This window comes from Palaemon carinicauda, chromosome 12 (genome assembly GCF_036898095.1).
Source record: "Palaemon carinicauda isolate YSFRI2023 chromosome 12, ASM3689809v2, whole genome shotgun sequence".
NCBI classification, from domain to species: domain Eukaryota; kingdom Metazoa; phylum Arthropoda; class Malacostraca; order Decapoda; family Palaemonidae; genus Palaemon; species Palaemon carinicauda.
The window spans coordinates 136,399,613-136,411,952 of NC_090736.1; the positions used below are offsets into that span (position 1 = coordinate 136,399,613).

Genomic DNA, 12,340 nt, shown 5'->3' on the forward strand with positions numbered 1-12,340 from the left:
CAAATACGGAGAGGAGTCTGTGGTTCTTGGGGACCAAAATCAGCCAACGCTTACTTATTTTCTACTTTACCTTTTTATACAATGCACTTAATGACATACATACTGCATTCACTTTCAAACATAATTTTATGAAACATATTTCCTCCACTTTTCAAATATGGCAATACTGTATATTATTAAAAGTAGATTAATATTTACTTCGCTCAATGAAGCTTCTAAATATATACAATCCTCAGTCCAATGAATTTCAACCAAACTCCGTATTCATCAATCTCACGATACGCGCTTGTGCATTTTTAAACCTAGCAACCTTGGCACTCCATTATGAAATTTAATTGCATTGGCAAATATGATTCCCACTATTAGTACATTTCAAATAGTATTTGTTTCTACAAGTATTGTATACAAATCTTTGTCTTCTAATAGGGTTATGCATTCAGTGTAGCTAGAACTGAAATGTTAAAAATAAGGTGGTGTCTGTAGTTACTGGTTGGTGATAACGAAGCCTCCCTTGCCTGCTGTGATACTGAATAGCCACTTTATCTGCCGGAAGTTAGAGGTACTGTACCCCCGGTGCTGTCAACTGACATTTTTAATCTTTTATTTCTTTTTCTTTTAGATAATTATTGCCAATTTTTTTTATACAAAGGATATTATTGAAGATGAAAGGTTTTTCTGTTTTCTATACATTTGTAGCTGACTGACAGTTATGTGTATCCTGCACATATAGTGTCTTGTTCCTGTTTGACAGCATTACTGTTACTGTTTATTTCCTTATGCATGATAGGAGTAGCTACTGCTGCTGAGTTGAATGAGAGGGTTACTGCCCTTCATATTGTCAGAATTTTCTTGTGTACAGAAGGTTCTAGCGACATATCTCCTGATAGTGCTGCCTCTTCATATAGTACCTAGGATCTCTTTCCTCGGAGTGTCTTAGGCATCAGCCAGATGCCTGACAACTTCTCTTTACTCACTACTTTGTGAACCAAGTCCTAGAAGACTGATCGATAGGAGTTCCATATAAATGTTACTACCGTTTTTCTCCCTATGGGAGACGGTGCTGCCCCCATGGACTCGCGTCGATAAAGACGAAAAATAAGACGAGACCATAATTCCCTTTTCGGGTTGCAATAAGAATAAATAAATTTCTCCAGGACCAAAGAGGATCCGGGTTTGGGTGATGTCTGCTTTGTGGCGCCTTGTCTGGGCTTCGGACTCCTGACACGATCGTCATGGTGCTTTCATCCTTTCCCATCCATCCCATCATCATCCTTATATAACCTTACCACTTTCACATATATGACCTTACCGCCTTCACATATATAACCTTACCGCCTTCACATATATAACCTTACCACCTTCAAATCCTTATCCCACTTATGGGCTTCCAACACAAGAGCCCGTGTCTGCTATATGCAGGGCAATCTAATACCTACCCACCTACGAGACAATGCAGAGGACACTTGAGTTTGCTGCTTTTATTCATGACTAGCACTTCCTTACATGCTCATGTGCACCAACTAACATGCTACTTTGTGCATGTGTAACCTTGCATGCTCTTGCACCTGCTTTGTTTGCTCACACTCCTTCACCCTCAGCTATTCACATGCCCACTAGAGCACTAGGTGTGTGTCTACCTTTGCTTGCTCAAGTGCCCATGAGTTCTCTCCTGTGGGTACTTGTTCTCCTATAGGAGAGAGCCTTTGTATGTTAACTCGTGGCCTAGTATGTTCTACTGGATTGTGCCCTTCTACAGCAGGGCCCTCATGCAGAAGTGTACCCTCGCCTATACGTTCACCTTGTGAGAACGCACATTCTGCATTTCAAACCAGTGTTATAGCTTGGCTAGTAATGATGATAGTAATAATAATAAGGGCTCAGCAGGTTAGGTTAGCAAATCGAGCTCGTCCACGGGACAAGAAGCATCTCACCTAGGATAGGTTACTCCAGAATGAGAGGTAATGTCAAGTGGCCTTATTAACTTTTTTCTCTTTCCCCTTCCTTGGGATGCAGTAGTTACTGTGTTATATGCTGGACTAGACAAAGAATGCAGGTTAAGATTCACATGATCAAGCATTTTTTCGAAGTACAGCAGTAAGTTTGTTTAGAAGCTTCTCTCCCATCTTTCCAAACGAGGGGGTGGATAGAAGTGTGTGCATCCATGTTCTCATATGACCCAACATTTAGACAGCATATCCCCCACACAGATATAGGTTCTTCCCTTGACCTCATACCAGGCCATGGTTGTAACCTAGTGGCTAATTAGGAATTAGGAGTCAGGGCTTCATTGTCACCAGCCAGTAACTACAGACACCTCTTTATAGATTTTAACAACCAAATTCAAGCTTTGCTGAAAGTATACGCCTATTAAAGGACTTAGTTTTTGTAGTTAAGGAAAATAACAATTACTTTTGAAGTTTATTCTACAATCATTGTTAAATCTCCAGTACAGTATAGAATTTTTTTATATGAAATCCTCTCGCTATTTGGTCCACATATCCCAGATTTATTTGGGTCTGCTTTAAGGAGAGTTCATTCCCCCTTTTGATAATAATTGGTCCAGATAAAGATGAATTAGTAGTCTCTTTGAATTACAAGTCTGTAATCTTTTGCATACATCATGCTACTAATCTTAAGTCTATTCTGGGACTTGCTTCTTTTCTTATTCATCCATTGTATATGATCGCATACTTTAGATTAATCGACAACTTCCGTTAGTCCACCACCTTTCATTACTCCATCTTCCTGATGTTCATATACCATCATAAACCATTGTTGCTTATATTCAGACCCAACCATTTTATTTTTCATCAAACATCGGATGATTTTCTTCAAACAATTCACTTGAATTGTCACTGCCCTTCATCTTGATTTTGGCATCACTCGCTCCTTAGATATTTTTGACAACCAGACGTAACATTTTATTTTCTTGACCCACTTCACAATGCTAGTCTCACCCCTTCCTCTTAACAATTGCTCACTTCCATCTTGAAAACCTTTAATTACCCTCACAATCTCAGTCTGTACAGTATCATGTAATCACAATTCCACTCGGTTATCCTTTTTTTATCAATTCTTTATAATTTTTTATGTATTTTTGCCATAATTCTTTCCATTTTCACAGTGCTGTATCATAACCAACACATGATCCACACACCCTCTTTTTTCTTAACCCAGTGTTCCTCCCCATACCAGTCATGTCACCTGTCTTGCTTTAGCAATTAAAATGCTGTACCATGTGCTAAGTAACATTTGTCCTATTTAATTCTTTTAAGCCCTGTTTACCTTGACAACATAAATTCACCAGTCTGTACCAATTGACAACAATTTCTTGTTTTCCCACAAACTTTACTTACTTTACTTTGAGGGCTGCTTATCTGGTCTCGTACGGCAGGGGAACCCTACTCTCTACAGGACCTCCACGGTCGTTTTATGATGTTTATTCGGGAGCTCTTAACATTTCACAGTGCGTATTAATTACTTACAGTTTGATCATCACTGTCAAAACACTCGCAGAATAAGAAAGTGTTCAGTTTCCTCTTGAAAGCCTTAATATCTTCAATTATTCAGATGTCTCATGGGAGGCTATTGTATAGTCTCGGAGCCGCATATGCTTACAGTAGACATGTATCTAGGTTATGATAGTTTGAAACCACCTGTAACAATTCTCGTGTCAGGACGATTTGTTATCTGCATCTTTGCATCGTGTGGACATGGAAAATCTTATTGGTCATTCAGTTATACTTCTCACCTGTGCAGTGCAGCATCTGACTTATCAACTACCCCGTTTCTTTCATTTCATCAGCCTCATACTGGAATCTTATATCCTCATTAGTTACTTCCATAAAGCCTTTTCAGTTTTACATTTTAGTCCCTGCCTATTTCTCTTTTTTCTTTAACATTCAACCTGTTGCATCTATTAGTTGAGAAATTCACTCGATGACCCAGAATAGCATTTACATTTTGTGTTTATTAACATGTAGTTTTTGCTCATTAATCTTTTTCTCTGCATTTAATTTAATAATAAATCGCCCTTATTTTATCCACCTTTACCTGTGTTTTTTCTGCATAGGTACATGCCTGCGTATGATCTTTTCTGTTGGTATAACCAAAGCTTTCATTTCATCTTACCTTTTTAACAATTTTAAAACTTTTTCTACATTCTCATACCTATGAAAAATTACTGGAATTAATGAAATTTGGTAAAGCTACCCAGCAACTGATTTCATCTCTTTTAATACCATCCCTCCTCACTTATTACATTCAATGCTCCATTGTCACACACTTTCAGCTTATGATTAACAGGTTTATTTACCTCCAGCCACTCCTATTTTCACTATTAATTACATCCTTCAAAGCAATGTCTGAGACTTTTTGTCCTGTAGTGGAATAGAAACCTCTGCATTTATTGTACTGTATATGCATTTATCATCATCATGATCAGCCATGACTTGGCCATTGCAGGACAAAGGCCTCAGATATGTCCTTCCAATCCCATCTGTTCATTGTCTTTTTATGTCCGTCTGTACTCGTAAATTTTTTAAGCTCATCAATCCATTGTCTTCTCTTCCTTCCCCTGCATCTTTTGCAATCCCTAGACTATTATTTTATAATAAGAATGACAGACTGTAAATAGATATTAAGAATATGTCCTGCCCATGTCCATTTCATTTTCTTGGATGTTGTTAGAATATCCCCTACTTTAGTCTACTCCCGTATCCATGTTGCTATTTTTACCAAGTGTTATTCCCATCATTCTTCTTTCCATAGCTCTTAGTGTATATTTATTCTATTTACCGTAGCCGACATCAAACAAAGGAACAAAAGGGGACCTTTCCTCTCTCCTCCCCCCGGCCTGAAGAGGGATTCAGCAGAGTTTCGCTGGTACTGCTAGGCTCACACACACACACATTATTGTGTTATAAAGTACAGTAGGGTTATAAGACTCATTATGTTAAGAAACAAAGAATTTTGACAATTGCTGGATAATAGGCAAGTTTGCTTAAGCTTTTTTATTTTTTTTTTATAATTGGGCGATTGTTCTACTGGTTCGTCTCATGTTTGCTTAAGCTTTTTTATTTTTTTTTATAAGAGGGCGATTGTTCTACTGGTTCGTCTCATGTTTGCTTAAGCTTTTTTTTTTTATAAGAGGGCGATTGTTCTACTGGTTCGTCTCATGTTTGCTTAAGCTTTTTTTTTTTTATAAGAGGGCGATTGTTCTACTGGTTCGTCTCATGTTTGCTTAAGCTTTTTTTTTTTATAAGAGGGCGATTGTTCTACTGGTTCGTCTCATGCTTGCTTAAGCTTTTTTTTTTTTATAAGAGGGCGATTGTTCTACTGGTTCGTCTCATGTTTGCTTAAGCTTTTTTTTTTTATAAGAGGGCGATTGTTCTACTGGTTCGTCTCATGTTTGCTTAAGCTTTTTTTTTTTTTTATAAGAGGGCGATTGTTCTACTGGTTCGTCTCATGTTTGCTTAAGCTTTTTTTTTTTAATAAGAGGGCGATTGTTCTACTGGTTCGTCTCATGTTTGCTTAAGCTTTTTTTTTTTTATAAGAGGGCGATTGTTCTACTGGTCGTCTCGTCGATCTTTAATTCATGTTTACGCTTGATTGATATTTGACAAAAACATACAAAAAATGGATTTTGACGTAGGAAAAAACTATTTTTGGGTGAGATAGCTATGTCGTCCTTATGAAGGTTCATTCGGGCAGCCTACTACTGTATAATATTTGTGATATTTTTTAAAATGCACTCTCTCTCTCTCTCCACCCCCCCTTTCTTTACCACGACACATCACTAGACTGGTATTTAGCCCATAGGTTTGCCTACTAAGTCATCAGCAGCCATTCGCTGGCCCTCACTGGTCCTAGGTTGGTTGGAGATAGGCCTTGGACGCTGATCATATAGGTGTATGGTCAGTTTATTTTCAAGTTGATATCTACCTGGTCGTTAGGGCGTGTTCCATGTAAGAGATTGTTTGTAGATCTTATTTCTCTTTCTCTTATTTAATTTTTTTTTGTAGTTTATATATGAAATATTTATTCTAATGCCATTACTGTTCTTAAAATATTTTATTTTTTATTAATTACTTTTCTTGTGGTTTCCTTATTTTCTTTCCTCACAGGGGTAGTTTACCTGTTGGAGCCCTTGGGCTTGTAGCATCTTGCTTTTCCAACTAAGGTTAATCACAGATTTAACACACTCAAACCTCCAAATGGTTACTGGCTACTTCCACACGACTCCTTCGCTGTTGCCTCTGTCTTCTGTCCCATCTAAGCTTGAACTGACCTCTTCCCCGAGCTGGATATATTCCTGGCATTCCATGCAACTTTTTTCTCTGGTATATTTAGCAGTATTTGTACCTTTGAAATGGTGCTTTAAGGAGCATTTCACTGGGCGACACAGGTCCCTCGCCCAGAAATAGATTTTTCCTTCGTCAAAATCCCTTAACTATACAGAATGGTACACTGTATAGTTTTTGCACTTTAATACTTGAAAATTGCAGGTTTTGCAAGCATTTAATGCTGGACATTGTCAAATTCTCTCTCTTTTTCTTGTCATTGTTTTTACGGGAGCATTTAGCATTTTTATGACCTTACGTCAATTTTTTATAGTATTTGTATCTCCTGGCATTTTGAGACATGCCTTTTTTCTTTCAACTATCATCGTTCTCTCATTTCTGTGTTCTTGAATTTTATGTTTTATTTTTACTAGGTCAGCTACAACCCTAGTTTGAAAAGCAGGATGGGATAACACCAAGGGTTCCAACAGGAAAAATAGCCCAGTGAGGATAGGAAATAAACAAACTATATTTTTAGTTATTACTGTTCTTAAAATACAAGACAAGTTGATCTGTTTCTAAAGACAAGTTGATCTGTTTCTATGAAAAAATAGGATGTATTTGGCCTTAGATGCAAATAGTCTTGTACCAATTTTGCCCCTATTTACTAAGAATCAAATATTCGTATGCATTTAAAGTGGGCTAATATATGTATTTCTTAATTTACAGGTAATGGGTACTTAAACAAAAGTCTGCGGAGTCAAGAGGATCGGCAAAACCAAGAGAAAAAAACAAAAAACGTTGATAATCCAGAGCGGACATAACTTCAAAACTGGACGCACAAATGTTTAGTTGACTTTTTTTTTTTTTTTTTTTTTTTTTTTTTTTTTTTTTTTTTTTTTTTTTTTTTTTTTTTTTTGGTCGCAGCAGCTGGGCTTAGGTGCTCAAAAATAGCAATACTGTACAAATCAAGCGTGTAAGAAATGGAAAAAAATAATCAAAAAATAGCAATACAAATAGTGTAAGAAAAGGAAAAAAATAAAAAGTAAAAGTGTGAAATGTAAATAAAATTTTATTTACACCTTGTTGAATAAGTTACAACAAATAATATAATTTGTTGTAACCATATTTTACGTTTTCTAATATTATGCTTCCAGAACAAATGTATTATTGAAACAAGTATGGGCCATATATATAAGGCAGACATGACTTGACCAAAGTGTAGGTCTAGCTGCCAAGAGTTGCCATATATAAAAAAAAATCTATATTATGGAGATAGTTTCTGAACCTTTCCCTACTACCAGGGAACGACAGGCGTCAAGGGCCCTCCTTTCTGAACCTTCCCTACTACCAGGGAACGACAGGCGTCAAGGGCCCTCCTTTCTGAACCTTTCCCTACTACCAGGGAACGACAGGCGTCAAGGGTCCTCCTTTCATCATTTTCCTTCCTGCTCTCTTCCACAACTGTCCGGATTTGGGACACATGCTGTTGCACACGACTCCACTTTCTACAACTCCACTGAAAATAAACGTGTATATATAGAAAATGGGATTAACAGATGCCTGTCCACAGTGTGTGGGTGTTATATGAATAGTTATCCACAAGGCACATTGGGATACCTATAAACGACCGACCAACACCATATAATGTTACAACTATTCGTCATTTTGAATGTATCCATAATACAAAATACATGAGGCCGATGTAGTGACATGACACTAAATATATATTCCATCTAAAGTAATATAAAAATAACTAGTTATGCCTAAAATGCTGATATACAGATGAAGTGCAAACCAATTATTGTTCGTTATGAAGTCACAAGTATTATAACTATTGTTCGTTATGAAGTCACAAGTATTATAACTATATATAATACTGCACTGTAAATATTGTCATTGATCATTACAGGAAACCTATCGGGGAAGAGATAATGACGTATCTTGGATATATTCTCACAAAAGGGAAAACATTGCTTATTGTCTTCAAGTTCAAACAATACCAGAGATTTGTAGATCTTGCAACAGGAATTTACTAACTTGAAGAATTTAAAAACAGCATATATCCTAAACAAAATATTACTAGGTAAGAGTTGCAATTTTAAGCAGTTGAAGGTACATGGTGTTTATAATAGGTCAGACTAGAGTCCTTTACTAACATGGCAATGGAGTTAAGCTACTGAAGAGTTCTGGAAGGGATATCTTTACAGTTGCTCAAAGATTATAACTTATTAAACCAGGAAAACGTGTGTTTAAAAACTCATGAAGACTGTATTGCAAGTCTTAACTGAGGTTAGGAAAGGCTCTATCTGGCTGTTGTATTGATATATCTGTGGTAGGCATGTCAAATCCGTCCTGTGTACAAAATCGAAAAGATGGTGTCCCTAATCAGAGTACTAAATTTTTGATACCAGGATTTTCTGCCAGGATGAAATGGGGAGAATATGAAGAGGTATGACTGTTGTACTACATGACAAAAAGAAGGAAAATATCAATCTTGTGTTCAATTACTTAAGGGAAAACCAAATGTTAGGATCAGAATCTGTGACAAACACCACAGTCAGTAAGAAAAAATGGTTTTTGACTAATGCCAAATGTGAGAAGTACAATCATTGTTAAAAAAGGATTGCATGAGAGAAAGACGTAAGTTTTAGCAGAAGACAAAATGAAAAGGGGACCGAAAATTAAGGTTTCAAACCCAGATGCCCATAAAACTAAATAGGGGAAACAAATAAGTAATATATCAAATGTGGAGAGAATATTGATGATCCAAACTGTGCGCGCTGTAATGTATGTGATAATATTCGAGTGATAACAATAACACATATGATAGTACTATAATATGTATGGGAAAAATGGACAGCAAACTTTAATATCACAAACAAAATTACAAGTAATGAAACTAGGTACTAGGGAGATAAGATTCTAGGTAGAGTTGAAATATTGTAAAGAGTAGAACTAAGGACAGTAAGATTTTTCAAATAGGCCTACTTGAAAAGGGGAATAAATATGAAAGGATACAATGTATAAAACTATACTATTGGATATTGAATATGAGGCTAAGCGTATGGTCATGGATGTAGCTATATACATATCCTGCATTAAAGGTATGGAGACTTGGTTCAGTACAGAACTGTATACCAAATGTATTGCATACATGAACATAGTGTCACTAATCTTAATAGGAATTCTTTTTAATAAAAACTGTAGCAAATATGGCAGAGGGAAGTGGATGGCCTAGTTTTGGTGTATCAGTTCTAGGAAGGGGGAAAACATTTCTGTTGTCTTTGGGGAAAAACAATTGAAAGAATAACAGAGATTGGTTGCTAGCAGAGGGATTGTGGTGCCAGTAGTACCAAAGTTGTGTCATGAAAGAACATTATGGTGACAGTAGCATCAGAGATGTGTTATGAAAGAGATTGGGTACCAGCAGCAACAGAGGTGTGTGGACGGCAAAGTAGTAAACACCAACAGGAAATGAAACAGATGGTGGTGGAATCTGGAATCAAAAGCTTCATGCAGCTGTATAGCCAGAAGAAGGTGGTAAGATGATGACAACTACCAAACCTATGAGGAATATAAACGGATAAAGAGGGCAAGAAAAAAAAATGTGATTGCAAAGGGAAAAATCAGGGTAAAATGGAATGAGATCATGCAAAAACGGAGGGAGAAAAGACTACAGAATTGCCTAAGTAAAAAAAGATAGGCAAGGTGTAAGAGTTGTAGGAACTATTAAAGCTGAAAATGGAAATTATTAATTGAGGAAGAGGAAGTTAAGAAAACATGGATGACTATTCTTTTACAGCTATTAAACACTGTGAATGAGTATGCAAACATCAGAGAAAGAAAATCAAGTCGAGACTGCTATAAAGATTAAGTAAATAAAGCTGAAGAGAAATCAGAAGTAACAATAGAAGTGGTTAAAGCATTGCGGAATCTAGGCAAAGTGTGGGTGCACACACTATTAGAAAAAATCTGGTATGTAGGGGAAATGCCAAGGGACTGGAAAGGTAGATAGATGTCTAAGTTATAAAGAACAAAAAGGAGACAAAGTTGACAAGGTGAACTAAATGACCTTCAGAGGTATACAAATTTTTGCCCTTTATTCAACATACTAGAAATGATATTAGCAGGAAAGGTGATATGCATGAGCAGCAGTTTTCGTTTTAAGAAAGGAAAGAGCACAGTGGATACTATATTTATAGTTAGTTAAGTCCAAGATGGGTGGGGTATCTCCTATGTTGAACAAGATTGAGAAGGGACAGCTGAGATGGCTGGGACATTTAATGAGAATGGATGGAAATAGAATTGCAAGGAAGAGATGGGACTGGACGCCTGGTGGGAGGAGATCAAGAGGTAGACCACGTAAACGCTGGAGGGATGGAATTGAAGAGATTTTGACAAAGAACAACATGCCAACAATTGAACAGCTGAGAAGAAAGGGAATTTTTGAAAACAGAATTGAGTGGAGAACACAACTGATTCCACTGACAGGCTGAAAGCCTACCTGGGAGTGGAAGTGAAGTGAAGTGAAGTGTAAGTCCAAGATAAGTATCAGTATCTAGAAGGAAAAGGGAAAGTTTATATGTGCCATATCTTATGGATCTTGAAAAGGTGTACAACAGGGCACCAAAAAGGCTAGTTTATTGGCATTTAAAAAAAAAAAAAAAGCGAAATACCAGAGAAGTTGATAAGGCTAGTGAATAGTGAGAATGGAGTAAGAGGGAGCATGAACCACTGTACAGACAAAATATGAGGGAAAATAAAGCATTCCTTGGGGATATTGGCCTTCCTCAGGGATCAGTTCTGAGTCCTTGCCTATTCCTTGTAGAAACTTTGTCATTAGTATTAACCCTTTTACCCCCAAAGGACGTACTGGTACGTTTCACAAAAGCCATCCCTTTACCCCCATGGATGTACCGGTACGTCCTTGCAAAAAAATGCTATAAAATTTTTTTCTTTCTTCACATTTTTGATAATTTTTTGAGAAAATCCAAGCATTTTCCAAGAGAATGAGACCAACCTGACCTCTCTATGACAAAAATTAAGACTGTTAGAGCAATTTAAAAAAAGTATACTGCAAAATGTGATGGGATAAAAATAACCCATTGGGGATTAAGGGTTGGAAATTTCCAAATAGCCAGGGGGTAAAAGGGTTAATAGTAAAGTACACGGAGAGAGAAACATTCATGTGGAAGGTGGTGCAGAACAATGTTTGGCTACTTGAGATCAATAAAATTCAGTGAGATGAGAGTGAAATAAACATGGCAAAATTGGAGGGAAGTAACTGGAGTTGTTTTATAAAAACAAAGAACTATTAGACATCTATCTTGCAGAAACTTCACCACTTAAAAGGAAAGAGGAAGGACTGTTAGAAAGAATTATGATGAGGATTGTGACTTTTATTGCTGAAATATCACTACTAGAAAGGGGGGTGAGAAGATATTTGACAATGTGTGCTACATGTAATGTCTCGTCTGAGATATTATGATCATGTAATAAGAAGGTAGGTGGTAGAACCAGTCAACAGAAACAAGAAAATGCTAATGATGGGATGATGAGTGTAGGGCATCAGCACATCAGATAAATGGATCTGGTGAAGAGAGATAGGAGTGGGATGGGACTAGGAGAAAAGTTAACCCTTTTACCCCCAGGCTCTTTGGAAATTTCCAACCCTTAACCCCCAAGGGGTTATTTTTTCCCCAGCACATTTAGCAGTATATTTTTTTCAAATTGCTCTAACAGCCTTAATTTTTGTCGTAGAGAGGTCAGGTTGGTCTCATTCTCTTGGAAAATGCCTGAATTTTTTCAAAAAATTATCAAAAATATGAAAAATTAAAAATTTTTATAGCATTTTTTTGCAAGGACGTACCGGTACGTCCATGGGGGTAAAGGGATGAGTTTTGTGAAACGTACCAGTACGTTCTTTGGGGGTAAAAGGGTTAAAAGGAATAGAAGCAGATGAAGAGAGTTGACTCAAGAAACAGACACTGTTATACAGTGGAATAAAAGGGTAGAAAGAAGATGGCAAAGCAAGAAAACAATGGTAAGGGCCAGGA

At 36.9% G+C, this 12,340-nt stretch overlaps 2 long non-coding RNA genes across 6 annotated transcripts in view; one reads left to right on the top strand and one right to left on the bottom strand.

The window, feature by feature from the left end:
• LOC137651309 (uncharacterized) overlaps positions 1–7,351 on the top strand; it is a 69,721-nt gene extending 62,370 nt beyond the window's left edge. For both annotated transcript variants that reach the window (XR_011046080.1, XR_011046079.1), the window contains exon 6: positions 7,011–7,351. This is a non-coding gene — a long non-coding RNA (uncharacterized lncRNA). The remainder of the gene's footprint in view (positions 1–7,010) is intronic.
• A 37-nt stretch (positions 7,352–7,388) lies between these two features.
• Positions 7,389–12,340, bottom strand: part of LOC137651310 (uncharacterized) — a 46,251-nt gene continuing 41,299 nt past the window's right edge. For 2 of the 4 annotated variants that reach the window (XR_011046083.1, XR_011046081.1), the window contains exon 6: positions 7,488–7,800. This is a non-coding gene — a long non-coding RNA (uncharacterized lncRNA). Of the gene's footprint in view, positions 7,801–12,340 lie in introns of all 4 variants that reach the window. The other 2 variants (XR_011046082.1, XR_011046084.1) reach the window with 2 other exon arrangements.